Raw genomic sequence first — 13,225 nt, 5'->3', positions numbered from 1 at the left:
GGTAGGTTGATTCACCAGGAAGAAAGAATTAAGGTTAGAAAACAGGAAAAAGTGCTGAAGATGTACATTTGGCATGGCACTGCAAAGAGCAGTAAATCTGAGGTTAGCAGATTAACTTTGGCATATGAAGAGTCCTTTATTGCAGTTCATCGACACGAGATGAACATAAGCAGTAATACTTCTGCTTTCTGGATGACATCCAGTGAAAATGCATAGACACAACAATTTTTTTTCCCCATGGCATGGATGACTGGATGTATAGGGCAAGGGTCAGTCAGTGAACAAGAGTTATTTCTATGTATAAATAGAATCAAGCCAGCTTTTCTTATTTTCACAGAGATTTAGTAAAACAAACTGAAAAGGATAAATACCCTTTAACTTTCCTGGTGACTCTGGCATTAATACATGACTAACTTTAACAGAATTAAGATCTAATTGGGCTAGAGGACATCTGACAGTACCTCTAACATTTTGGATAATCGGAGAGATGTACTGATGAAATTCCTTAAACTCAAGGTCATGAAAAACCTTTTGTAGAAGAAAGTGAAAGTGAATAGCAGAATGTGGGAAAGAGGTACTACAAGCTACATCAAACAGAATAGCTGAGGCCTAACGACAACAGAAACTGAAGTGCCTCACCATCAGTGTTTCTGTTCAGAATTACTTCCATTCCTTCTTCACCTCACCACTAGCAAACTTTAGTATATATTTGAAATGTGGATGCAAGTTCTGGTCTCATATAAAGAGCAGAAACACTGGGGTTTTTTTCTCTGTAAGAGGCAACAGCTTATTTATTGCACTTTTTTTGTTGTTGCATATTTCGGATGGGTTTTTTTCCTCATGCGAAAGCAGAAAAAGAAGTACCATGCAATTGACATTTAGATACCTCCTGAATTATGATAAAACTCACTATTGGAAGCTATTTGACTACACTGTGAATTTAAAGTGATGTTGGCAGTCCCACTTACATCCTTATTGAATTCCCACCAGAACACTGAGGCAGAAACAGGGATGTAAAGAAGAGGACATCTATTTACATGCAGCAGTCTGGGACAGCTTACATTGTGTTTTTCCACTGTAAACTCCTAATTCTAGAGCAGTCTCTTATGTACCTGCTCCCTGGATGTATATATAGAGAAGAAGCAACTAAAATCACTACCAACATGCTATACCTGTGGTTTACTCAATTAAAATATTTCTTGTTTTAACAATACTCCATTGCACTATGGAATACACATCGCTTTTGGGTCTAAAAATATCCTACTAAATAGCACAAGCTTGAGCTCAGGGAAGCTGATTAAGTTACTAGGTAAAGTTACATGGGTATTCAGTCCTTTAATATGTCTCTTCAGTGTCTGCGAGGGTTTAGCAGTGAAAGGTAGGTTCTCCATGTTCTAGTTGTGAAGTTTTTGAACTGAAGCAGAGTCTCTACCAGGTGGCAATAGAGCCTGGTCACTCTGTTAAAAAGAACACTGACACCTGACACGATTTATTTGGTTTTGAGTACTATTAAATGCCTGAAACTCTGAATACATATGCCATGGTTTGGGAACATTTCTGAAAACCTGAATTTCAGCTTCTTTTATAAACCAGGTAAACATAACTATTCAAAATTCAAGCTTCTATTCAGACCTGGATTTTGGAAATGGCCAATTATTTTGTAAAGCCCTTGAAAAACTGCCTTAAAGACAGATGTCTTCAAAACTGGTCTCCAATTTTTGTGGCTTCATTTTTCTTCTGTGACCAGAAGAACATTATATGATTTTAAGGCTGTTGCTCAAAATCAGGCAAATCTTGGAATCTTTACTATTCACTTCAGTAGCCTGAGTAAATCTGAACTAAGATCCAAAACACTGTTTTAGGAACTGAGATACAGTGCAAAGCAGAAAAAACTTACATAGGTCTACAGGATTAGAAAGGAAACACGTGAAGATCATACAGGATTGAGTCTTAGTGAGGTCACCCTCTATAATCTTTGATAAGTTATGAGGACGTGGTCGGGTTCCTGATGAGTGGACAAAATAAACGTCAAGAAAGGCAAGAGAAGAGATCTCGGGAACTACTGGCCAGCTAGTGTCACATCAGACCCCTGTAACTTTATGAAACAAATAATCCTGGAATCCATTTGCAAGCACATGAAAGACAAGAAAACTATCTAGAAAGGCCAGCATCAACTTCTTATGGGCAAATCATGTCTGATTAACCCAACTGCCTTCTACAACGACATGACTTACACTGTGGATAAAGTGGAGAGTTGTGGATGCTTTTCACCTTAAGTTTAGCAAGTGCTTTGACAGGGTCTTCCACAGTAACCTTATGGCCACAGTAGTGAGAGATGGACTGGATAAATGGGTAATACAGGGAGTGGAAAACTGGCTGGACAGCTGGACTCAGCTTGAATCAGTGGTACAAAGTCCAACTGAGAGTCTGTCACTACAGCCATCTCTCAGCTAGTGATATTAGGGCCAATACTGCCTAATCTCTCTACTAACAACTTGGACTATAGGATGGATGGCACTTCCTGCACATTTCTGGATGATACCAAATTGAGGGAGTGGTCAATACACCACAGAGTCAGAAGAAGCCTTAACAGGTTGGAAAAGAATGGCCTGAGGGGAACATTATGAGCTTCAATGAAGGCAAACCCAGGTCTTGCATATGGGATTGAATAATTCCATACAACAGATTGGCTAGAAATCAGTTTTGGGGAAAAAAATTGTATCCCCAGTAGACAAGTTGAATGGATGTTCAGAAGTGTTTCCTTGGGGCAAAGAAAGTCAAAAACATCCCGTTTTGTTTAGTAAGGTTACAAGCAGAAGCTCAAGAGAAGTAACTCTGATCCTCTATTTGGTGCTTGGAGTAACAATATCTGGAGTGCTGTGTATACAGTTCTGGGCACTCCAGTGCAAGAAAGATATGGATATACTAGAGCAAATTCAGTGGAGGTCTACCAAGATCGTATTTACGGTGCTGGAGGACATGACAAGGCTGAGCAGCTGAGAGCTATTCAGCCTTAAGAAGAAAATGCTAGTTGTGTGTACAAAATGGGGGATGAGGGGCTGGTGAGCAGCCATGCAGAAAGAGATCTGGGTGTCTGGGTTGATGACAAGTTGAATACGAGTCAACGGTGTGCCCTGGCAGCCAAAAGAGTCAACCATCTCCTGCATCAAGCACAGCTTAGCTAGTTGGTCAAGGGAGATGACTGTCCCACTCTACACTGCACTGGTGCAGCCTCATCTTAAGTATTATGTGCAGTTTTGGATGCCTCAATATAAGAACAACATAAAACTATTACAGTGTGTGCAGAGGAGGGTGACCAAGATGGTGAAAGGCCCTGAGGGCAAGACTCATGAGAAGTGGCCAAGGTCACTTAACACATTCTGCTTGGAGAAGAGAAAGCTGAGGGGTGACCTCATGGCAGTCTACAGCTTCCTCAAGGTGGGCACTGGAGAAAGGTTATTTCAGAAAAAGGCAAGCACCCTCTTTGTACTGCAAAGGCTCACACAAGAAGGCTGAGCCAGGTGGCAGTTACAAAGAGCCCTGAGGCAAAGATGCTGAATATAACTTGGGCTTGTAGTATTACTGTCTAAAAGGACAAATGCCATTTTGCAGTCACTGTGACGTTGTACAGGCCACCGAGATACCAGTCAGTGATGTATTGTATTTGTACTGTGTTGCCCTGTGCTTCTGTATCCTGAGCAAGATACAAGACAGAGGAGAGCTATGTGGATCTCTGCATGAAGGAGAATTATCTTCATTTCATGTTATGGTTGAATGCATACAAATTATAGAAATATTGCACTAGTGATCAATCCATGTCTCTTCCCTTTGCCTGATCAATAAGTAGCTCTGTCACAAAGAGCTTTTCAGCCACAAGGCATGAAAGCAGAACCAAGCCATCCAGCATCAAGGTGTTTCCTTTGGAGAAGAAGTGATTATGGCAAAGTGATTCTCCAATATTTTCTGTTATCCAGCATAGCAGTCTGCAGTCAACAGGATCCAGATGCCCTATTTGTTTTCCTACTCCTGATCATGACTGGGAAGAGTGGAGAACAAGTGTAAATGAAAGATCTGTTTTCAATAATGTGTTTATAAACATGCAAAGAAGCCATAACAGAAGACCAAAAGTGGTCAGCTGTAGTGAAAATAAATTATATATAGCCTCAAGTGAAAATGTAGAGGGAAGCCACTTAAGTCATCACCTACATTCAAGGAAGCCTTGAAACAGCTGTTGTCTTGATTATCATCATTGAAAGGAAGACATGAAAGGGGAAAAATGCCTGCTTTCCCTATCTACTTCCTATGGTTGGCCAAGTGAGAACACTGATCAGAGGGCAAGTCATAGCAAACTAGCAATTCAACTGCCTTTCATTTAGAATTAATTTGCAGTAGTCTAAAGCTCACTGGGGTCAGCAGAAAAAGGGTGGTTGGGCTTTGCTCCCAAAGTCTGTACCACAGTAGAGAAGGTTATTTTGACCCAACTTTTATGTCAGCCAAAGAGCAACTCATGATGGAGCAGTCTGGAGCTGTGAATTTAGGGCAGCTATCAGGTCCTATCAAGTAGGTTGTAGCCCAAGTGAAGTTATGAATAATACTCAAAGTGTACTCAAATCTGTTTATACAATTGTTCTGACTTTTGCACAAGGTCTGAACACAGCATCTTATGTTCAGACTAACTGCCTTAACTTCAGGGCTCAGAGAAATGAACAGGTCAATCTTGATGTAACTGAAAGCTAAAGGTTGCAGGCAGAATGGCAGATTTAGTGTACTCAGTGTTTTAGCCAGTCCAGCTGTGAGGTATATGCATTACCTTAGACCATTTTTTCCTAATGAGAGCTGTGAAGTAATATTGCCTGGCCACCAGAGTGGCAAAATGGGTAAAACTACTAGCAATCTTTGTTCCTCTGCAGATGTGCTGTAACTAAAACTGTTGTAAACTGCTGCTGTGTCTGAACCAGGATATAAACTGTTTATATCTAAATACATGAGCTGATTTGACTGGGATTCTGGGATTCTGTGATTTAATTAACAGTGGAACACAAACTGGTTTTCCAGACTATGTGCACAAGACAGAAAAACTCATGTATGTGAACAAGTGAGGAAAGATTAAGGATATCTGTGAAAGAAAGCCCAATATCTAGCAATCTGTAAGTATGAATACTGAAAAGACAGAAAATGCTCTGTTAATGTTCATCACGTTGATAGCTATCACAAGAGTTGCTATTCTCTCCTCATTTCCTTTGTGTCTTGCACCAAATCCCAACAGTTTTTACAGTCTATCTCAGTAGAAACGAAACTGCAGAACCAACCCTAGATAGAGCACATAGGATATTGCTCAGTTTTATCTTAAAATTGGACTGATTTTTAAGTAATACTTCAAAGGAAACTTCCAGGAATGGGGTGATTCTTTTAAGAAGGGAAAAAAGTGCATAGTTGTGATTGTTCTTATTTTGAGAAGGCCTAATCTTAAAGCGTTAATTGGCATAAGCTGTAATGATTCTTTGCATCACTGTAGAATTTTGGAGCCCTCGTAGGGACCAACATCAGGACCCTGTTGTACCACCTACTAATACATTACAGTTATGAACCAGTGATGATGCTAAAGGTATTAGAGCAGTTCCATGGGAAGGCCAGATCCTGCTCAGCTGAGTGGTACTTGTTACTCACCCTAAAGAACATGGAACTAATTCAATTTAATACTGAAAAGTATCTGGAATCAAATTAGCCCATAACTTGTATCTCATCTTCTCTCATACCTGAGCTCTTTGCCGAGTCTGGCTCAAAGGTAGCCTGTGCTGACATTTCATCTCTTTCCTTCAGTTAGATACCACAGCATGATCTCAACCAATAACAGCTCTTTCTGAATTCCAGGTACACTGGGTTTTTGTATAGTACACTCTTCCTCTTAACATTTATGTTAAATAAGAGAACCTAACAGAAATCATTTTACCACTGCTGGCATCAGTGTTGTGTGAACTGCATGACCATGCTGAACAACAAAGACTATCTAACTGGATAAAAAAAACACTCAAAAGCGCACTGAAATTCTGACCAAAAATACACAAATTATGAAAGCCTGAAACTCAGGGAAGACCATTTAAAAAATAGGTATTCAGTTGATTATACAGATGAGCTTGCCTTTAAGTAAGAGGGCATATCCAGTATGAGTGAGAAAGCCATAACACAGAAAACACATGATAAGAAGGCTGCTGCCACCCATAAAGAGGATTTTACTGCAAGCAGCAGTAGATGGAGTATATAGCACAAGATGGGGGTACAAGGAGGGACCCAACAGACAACAGACACAAGGAGAAACTAAACACACAACTAAAATATTTGAATTTTCATTTAAGTGAGAACTACGATATTATTATGCAAATTATGCTCTGTGATGCTGAAAGGATAGAGAAAGAGCATTCAGAAGAGTGCAGTGAAAGAATCAAATAGCTGTGAACAGATGAAGGAGGAACTGAAAGAGCTTGATATTCAGGGAATGAAAAAGGTGAGACAGAAAGGGTAACTTGCAGAATGTGGAATTCTTCATTCCGTTATGCTTGTCTCCTCATTTTCTTGCAATTTCATGATTGGTAGAATTTTATTTGCATGAAAATAGGATGAGAATTCTGTCCTGTCACATACTGAATGGGTGAAGAAATGTCTAGGTGAATCTTGCATTGAATCATGAACCCTGCAGCTCTCATTTCAGAAAAGCTTGATTCCTCTTCAGGGAACAGTACATATTTAGGGAACATTACTTGACAGACTGGATCAGGTGTTTTATAAGAACTGGCTGCATCCAGTCCAATCTCTTAAAAAATAGAACTATTAGTTGTGATTGTGGTGCTTTTTCTAAATAGAAAGGCTGCATTTAAGAAAAAATTAAATGCCCTGAACATTGCTAGGGAGCATTATCTCCTGACCTTGGACAAATCCTTTCATTTAAAATGGGAAAGCAAAACAATGGAAGGTATTGGTAGGAATTCTGGATAGGGTCAGAGTCTTTATCATCAGTAAAGAAATGAAGAAAAGGGATTTTTACAGGAAATAGCACACCATTCACAAACTCAATGAATAAAAGTGACGATAACTCAGGATGAAAGGATCTGCCCTTGGGAGAGAGGGAATGCATGAATGAACTCAGGGATTCCTTCTCCTTGTTTTCTATGATTTCATATAGCAAAGTAGAACTGACAGAAAGAGTGAAAGTGAGGTCTTGGTTTCACAGTTAATAACCAAGTTAGCAATCGTCCTAGCAATATGACTACTAAGAATATGTTTTAAATGTTTTATTAATACAGAGCAGTACACTTGGCCTTTGTGACAGTGAGCATTTCTAAGTCAGAAAAAAGCCATTCAGAGAAGTAAGGACATATTTATAGTAATTTGGAAGAGTCTTAGGAGGCAGTACAACAAAGCTAGGAAGTGAAGTACATACTGAAAAGGTGCTCTTGGCTTAAAGTGACCCTTGGTAGGCTGTAACTATGATAGAAGTTAATTGCTTCAGAAGAACACTTGAACATGAACACTAGCTTGCCTATCTCCCTGCTCTTCAAGACAAAAAATCTTAAGTAGGATTACCTGGAAAAAAAGACTGCAGAATCCATTTTTAATTTGCACTGGAATAAAAAAACCTTAGATTTTTTGAAATTTTCTAATGGAAAGCCAGAACTCTTAACACCCTTTACTCCAAAGCCTTGGTAGTTCAGAATTTACATGCCATGTTAGAAAACCAGGGCCTATTTTCTGTTATTTTATGTTTGTTGAAATTGAAGAATCCCAAGCCCTTATCAGGCAATTGGTTATGAATACTGGCCCCAAGGTTAGAGCACCTTCATGAGGCAGTGAGTTAGCCTGATGTTACAGCCCAGCATTTCCCTTGAACATGTGTGGAAAATCGCCATGAAACAGTCTTTAGTATAATTTCCTCACATTTCAAATGAACTTTCTAATCAGACTACTGTGTACATTGTGCCTCCCTCTTTCTGAAAACCATTCCAGGCAAAAGCACTGTGAAAAGTAGAGCTTTCCCACAAAGTTTACTTTACAAAAAAAAAGAAAAAAAAAAAAGAAAGGCTTTTGCCAGAAAACTCTCATCTAATCAACTGATTTTGGTAAAGAATTCATGACTTCAGTAAGTTCTACTGTTCTACAGCTCCTTTCTGAACTGCAAATGACCTAAATATGGCTCCACCACACAGTTCTGATAATCCAGAGAATGGTGGACTTCCAGATGAAATATACAACTGTTGTGTGTTTGATACAGCCACTCAAGACAGAGGTTTGACTTTGGAGAAGTTATTCACAGTGAACCATGAGAGAAGAGATCTTTGGATGACTAAGAATGACTGGGAATGACTAGAATGACTAAGGAAAGCTTCCATATAACTTTGTGTATTATATTTTCTTGCAATTAAGAAAGAGCTGTTTGTCTCTGCTGAAAAGAAAACAGTGATTTAAAGAGATTAAGTCCTGAAATTCCTAACAAACAAAACTCCAGACTGAAGGCAACAGCTTGGGTCAGGTAGGCACAATGTTCAGAAAAACAATACACTACAATTCTGAAAAGTATAAGCCATAACACCCCTTGCTGTCCTATCAAGCTTATGGTCTTCAGTAAAAAAGACTACAGCTCTCAAATTTGCAATGTGTCTTATAGAGAGGTAGAAGGAAAAAGAAGTGTGCATACTAGAGAAATCAGAAGGGTTTTGCTTTTTTTTCATATACATGTTCAAATAGGACATAGATCCTTGCATGTTAAGACCTGAGATTTTTTAGCCTTAACACCACACAGTCCTGTACCACCAGTTCTTCTCAGCTCTGGAATCCCAAGAATTTCCAGCTGCTCTAGGAGAAAGGGAAGAAGGGTGGCTGACTACATGAACGTGCATATGGATAATGCATCTCAAGTGACCTTGCTTTCTCCTCCCATGAGTATCAAGATGAAGTTCAGACACTGGGTGTGTGCCCTCTGTAGTACCTACTTTACGCAAGCTATGTGAAGGACGATCTTGATTCATGAAAAACAAAGAACATAGAGGACTGTTCTGCTAAGAGCTGCATAATGCCCAGAAGCCTCTGAGTGGGGCAACTGCAGAAGCAGAGATGGTGCTTCACACGGCCTTTCTGCCTTGACCTCCCAGGGAGTATGTTCTGAAAATTCCAGGTACCATCAGGAGGCATGAGACTGGATGAAAGAGCTGACCAGCAGACAGAGAAAAGAGTACTGGCATGTCATGAATGAGGCCAAAGAAGGACCTGCAGTTGTGATCATCTATTAGCCTGAAACGGCTCTGGTTAGCTGCTGCAACATTTGTGATTCTGGGAGTTGAACTGATGGTGGAAGCAAGCTTTGCAAAGCAATCCCACGTTAGGGCAAAAAAGGAGATGATTCTGTCCCATATACCTACAGTCGTGTTCTCTGTCATAAACTAATCCATGTGAGAAACACCCCAACTGTGATTTTCTCTAATGATTGCTGTGGAGATGAAATGGTTTTAGTGGACTGCACACTGAGGTCTCCAGGTAGGTAGCTGGGTGCTCACTATAAATGGCTGGAAGGCTACTAAAAATGGAAGAGGAGCCATCTGCAGAAGTCAAATGATTCTTGCCTCAGAAAGGAATAATACAGTACTAGTGAAAATACTACCTAACTTGCTGGTTATGTGTCATTTATATAGCCATATCAAAGCCTGGCCTGTAAGCCAATCTTAGGAAACCAAGGATGGGATGGAATATAGTTACTCATATATCCCAGACTGGCAGAGCTGGTCCTTGTTGGTATGATTTTCCAGATAACTTGAAGTGCTTCCTACACTACAGAAACAATCTAGTTGGAGGTAAACTTTAACAAAAGTAACAGAGTCCAGGACAGTTCCAATGAACTTCACAGCTTATACAGTGTTTAACTCTTTAAGCAGTTTAATCAACATTAAAATAATTTGTAGGGATCTTGGGAACAAGCTACAAAGGAAAGGAAGAAAATTACTTTCCTGTGTCTGACGTGGGCTGCAAAGAGCCTTAATGATGACCCAAGAAGCCAGTGTCCAATGGCAAAACCTTAAAATGTCCTGACATACAATGAGTTGAACATGTCTTGTGAAGGACTGAATTTCAGTATAAAGTTTGGGTTTCTGAAGACACTTGTAGTGTTGGTATTACTGCCATTTGCACTACTGTCCTGGCCTTAAACATGCAAGGGAAATCACTGTGCTTTCTTAACTTCAAGATGGGCTCAATGTTCTCTTGCTCTTTGACATATTGATAAGGACTTTGCAAAATTCTCTTCTTGAGACAAGAAGGAACCGACTTTGTATCTTCTAAGGCCAGAGGAAGAACATTTTACTGCCATTATAACAGTGATCTCTGGAAAGAATGGAAAACGTGGACTGAAGGTGAGGGAGAGAAACGTAGCCTTTCCAGTTGTTCTGTAGTCAAATCCAAATGAACCTGATACCTTTGACTACTAAAGAATATAGGGAGGGAAATAAAACATGGTGAGAAATCGGTCAGCCCCACCTCTTCAAAAAGTGCTGAACAGAGGTTAAAGATCAAAGAAATACCCTGGATAGAACATTACAGTTGTCTCACTAAAGCACCTTAAGGTCTAGTAAGGCCTGGGATAACAATGTAGCAAGTGACTGCATTTTTAAAAACAATATTAAAAATATAAAATACAATTTCTTGGTTCTACGTGTTGATGTAAAGAGCAGCCAAAGGCAAAAGCATTACCTTTGATTAGGAAAGGAAGACTTCTTGAGTCTTAAGACCAGATAGTTCTGCAGTTCTGGTCCCTCAAAGACAAAGTTTTCAGCTGCTTGTCACACCTTTGGAAGCAGTTGACTCATTTGCAATGAAAAGTCATTCAGTGCCATCTCTTTAATGGCAGCACTCTCTACTCTGAATCCAACTGTTTTTCTGTGAGTGGAGATAAAGGACAATGGGAAGCCCTTGGGGTCTTCCTGAACATTAGGAAAAATCTGGATGAAAATTTTTAGGAATCACTGGATGGCTCTAAAGAAGGGTTACTTGTAGTTCCTCAGAGAAGTCCAGTTTCTTGTCTGCTGCACAAGATCTAGATAACAATGCATCTACCAGGAAGGAAGGCTGTATTTTTCTACTTTTCTCTATTCAGATTTAGCCTCATGTCACAGGACCACACCATGACTAGGACACAGGCCCCTATAAGAGTCAGTCTGAGCTTCAGAGGCAACCAGTGTTGCTGTAGCAAAATGAGTGGCGCAGGCAGTCATGTCTGACAGCAGTCCCTGTTTCTCCTAAGATGATCTCTTGCAAGCTTATTCTTAGCTTTGGCTGATATGAAGGGTTATAGAGATCATAGTCATTTTAATAGCATGCAGTGAATGACAGGGGACTAGAAATTACTGTCTCAGGACTTGCAATTGAAAGCATCTCTCATCAGAATACTGAAATTACAGGAAGTCATCTACTTTTCCTGCTCTCCCAAGACTACCTGCAGGAGGGTAAAAAAACACCATCCATTTACAAAAGCTGGTAACAAGGTTTCCTGAGGAGTCTTCCAGTACTTTCTAAAACAGCTGCTTAGAAAGGGAAGGAGGACACATGGCACACCATGAAAATGCCACTACACTTTTGAAACATAGTTAGACTCCATAAAAAAAATAAATTCTGGATTTTCCTTGCATCAAAAATCAGTAGAAATAAACAAGGAGAATAGTCTCCAAGTAATAAGCCACCCACTCAGATCTCACTTACTAATTACATTTCTTTTCTGCTCTCCTTAATGTTTTTCTAAGGAATCAGTTGTTCAAACACAGCATGAAACACTCAGCTCTTGGCTGATTCCTGCTAATATAGGAGGTACTGAAGAGTTAAATCACATATTTTGCCAACTCGATTTTTAACTATCTCTCTAAACCTAATTCTAGAATCTATGATCAGCTTGGAAGTTGCAGACCTGGTGTAACTCAGTAGCTTATTGCTAATCTTAACGTTTAAATTCTATTTGCCTGGACTCCTGAAAGCAGTGTGAGCTTGTTTTCAAATTGGGTAATTACTTCTGCCAAAAGATGAGGCAGAAACACAGTGCACTATGTTGGTCAGTCTCTCTAAACCATATTGTACATACTGTTAGTGGCTGGGCAAACTCACTATTTAGATCAAGAGGACTGGATTTTCCAGTGGTCTAGAGGCCCTTTGCACTTTTCTTTTTCCCGATATCCTGTGAGACTATGGGTCTTTCTGAAATTACAGCTAGAAGTGTTGATAGCACTTTTAGAAAGCAAGATGAGCTGCCTTATAGCTTTTGCCAGGTTGAATTAAACTGTGCATCATTAAACAGTAAATTGATATGGGTCACTTGCAAGGTCTGAAAACTAACTGCAAATTAACAATCATAAATAATGTAAGAATAAAGGAACATATGTCCAGATTTTCACATGAGGGAAAATATTTTACCTCCATTTTATCATCTAATACCATTTCAGAGTTATAATACCATGCCATTTCCTACAGAGTCATGATATGCTGGCCTAAGGTTAAGCAGATGGTTTGTGATAGGTGATGAGTTACAAGTTATATGGAATCTTCATAAACATTGTCACCTACTGCACCTATTAGCCCAGCAATCAGCTGAATATTCAGAATAAGGCTTCTGGTCTCCTTCAGATAGGTCTAGGTGCTTATAGCTAGAGCTGACCTTGCCAAGGGCTAGCAAGAGGGATTTAATGGTTTTAAGAAATTAAATAGAGACTAGGAGGGAAAAGAGCAGAATCTTGTCCTGCCGGAATTTCTTCTGTGGTTAAAGAATCCTTGTCTTGTAAACACTTCACTGGGCACATCTCACCAAAGCTCACTATGTTTAAAACCTCGTGGAAATAATTCTATGTGGTGAGTAGGGCATCAGAATGGAAATTCTGAAAACCTGAAAACCTCCAAACCACTGGCATCATTCAGTAGTCTGTGCAACCCTGTGCACTCTGTCACATGAAAAGGGTCTGGCAGAGATCCAGTCACTCTATCCTTTCTGTTCCCAAAAGGTCATTCTCACTAATGGCCGTAAACATAACGTGAAGAAGACAAGCACAGGGGTGCACAATGGGTTAACTGAGAGAAGAAGCTGAAGAATTATCCTCATTGTTCAATGCACTTCCTCATCCCTTCCACTCTCAGGCTCCAACAACACAGAGAATCAAGCCATGCTTCAGTTTTGAAAGAACATAAGGAAGCTCATTAGTCACTAGGGAAA

At 39.8% G+C, this 13,225-nt stretch overlaps 1 protein-coding gene across 1 annotated transcript in view; it reads right to left on the bottom strand.

Annotated features, from left to right (window-relative positions):
- SCUBE1 (signal peptide, CUB domain, EGF-like 1) overlaps positions 1–13,225 on the bottom strand; it is a gene marked incomplete at its 5' end in the record, with an annotated part of 211,088 nt that overhangs the window by 70,778 nt on the left and 127,085 nt on the right. The gene's annotated exons all lie outside the window — the stretch shown is intronic.

The sequence above is a fragment of the Chaetura pelagica genome, unplaced genomic scaffold, assembly GCF_000747805.2.
Source record: "Chaetura pelagica isolate M959 unplaced genomic scaffold, ChaPel_1.0 scaffold117, whole genome shotgun sequence".
Classification (NCBI taxonomy): Eukaryota; Metazoa; Chordata; class Aves; order Apodiformes; family Apodidae; genus Chaetura; species Chaetura pelagica.
The sequence above is the reverse complement of the archived record's forward strand: the minus strand, read 5'-3'. Positions and strand labels throughout refer to the sequence as shown.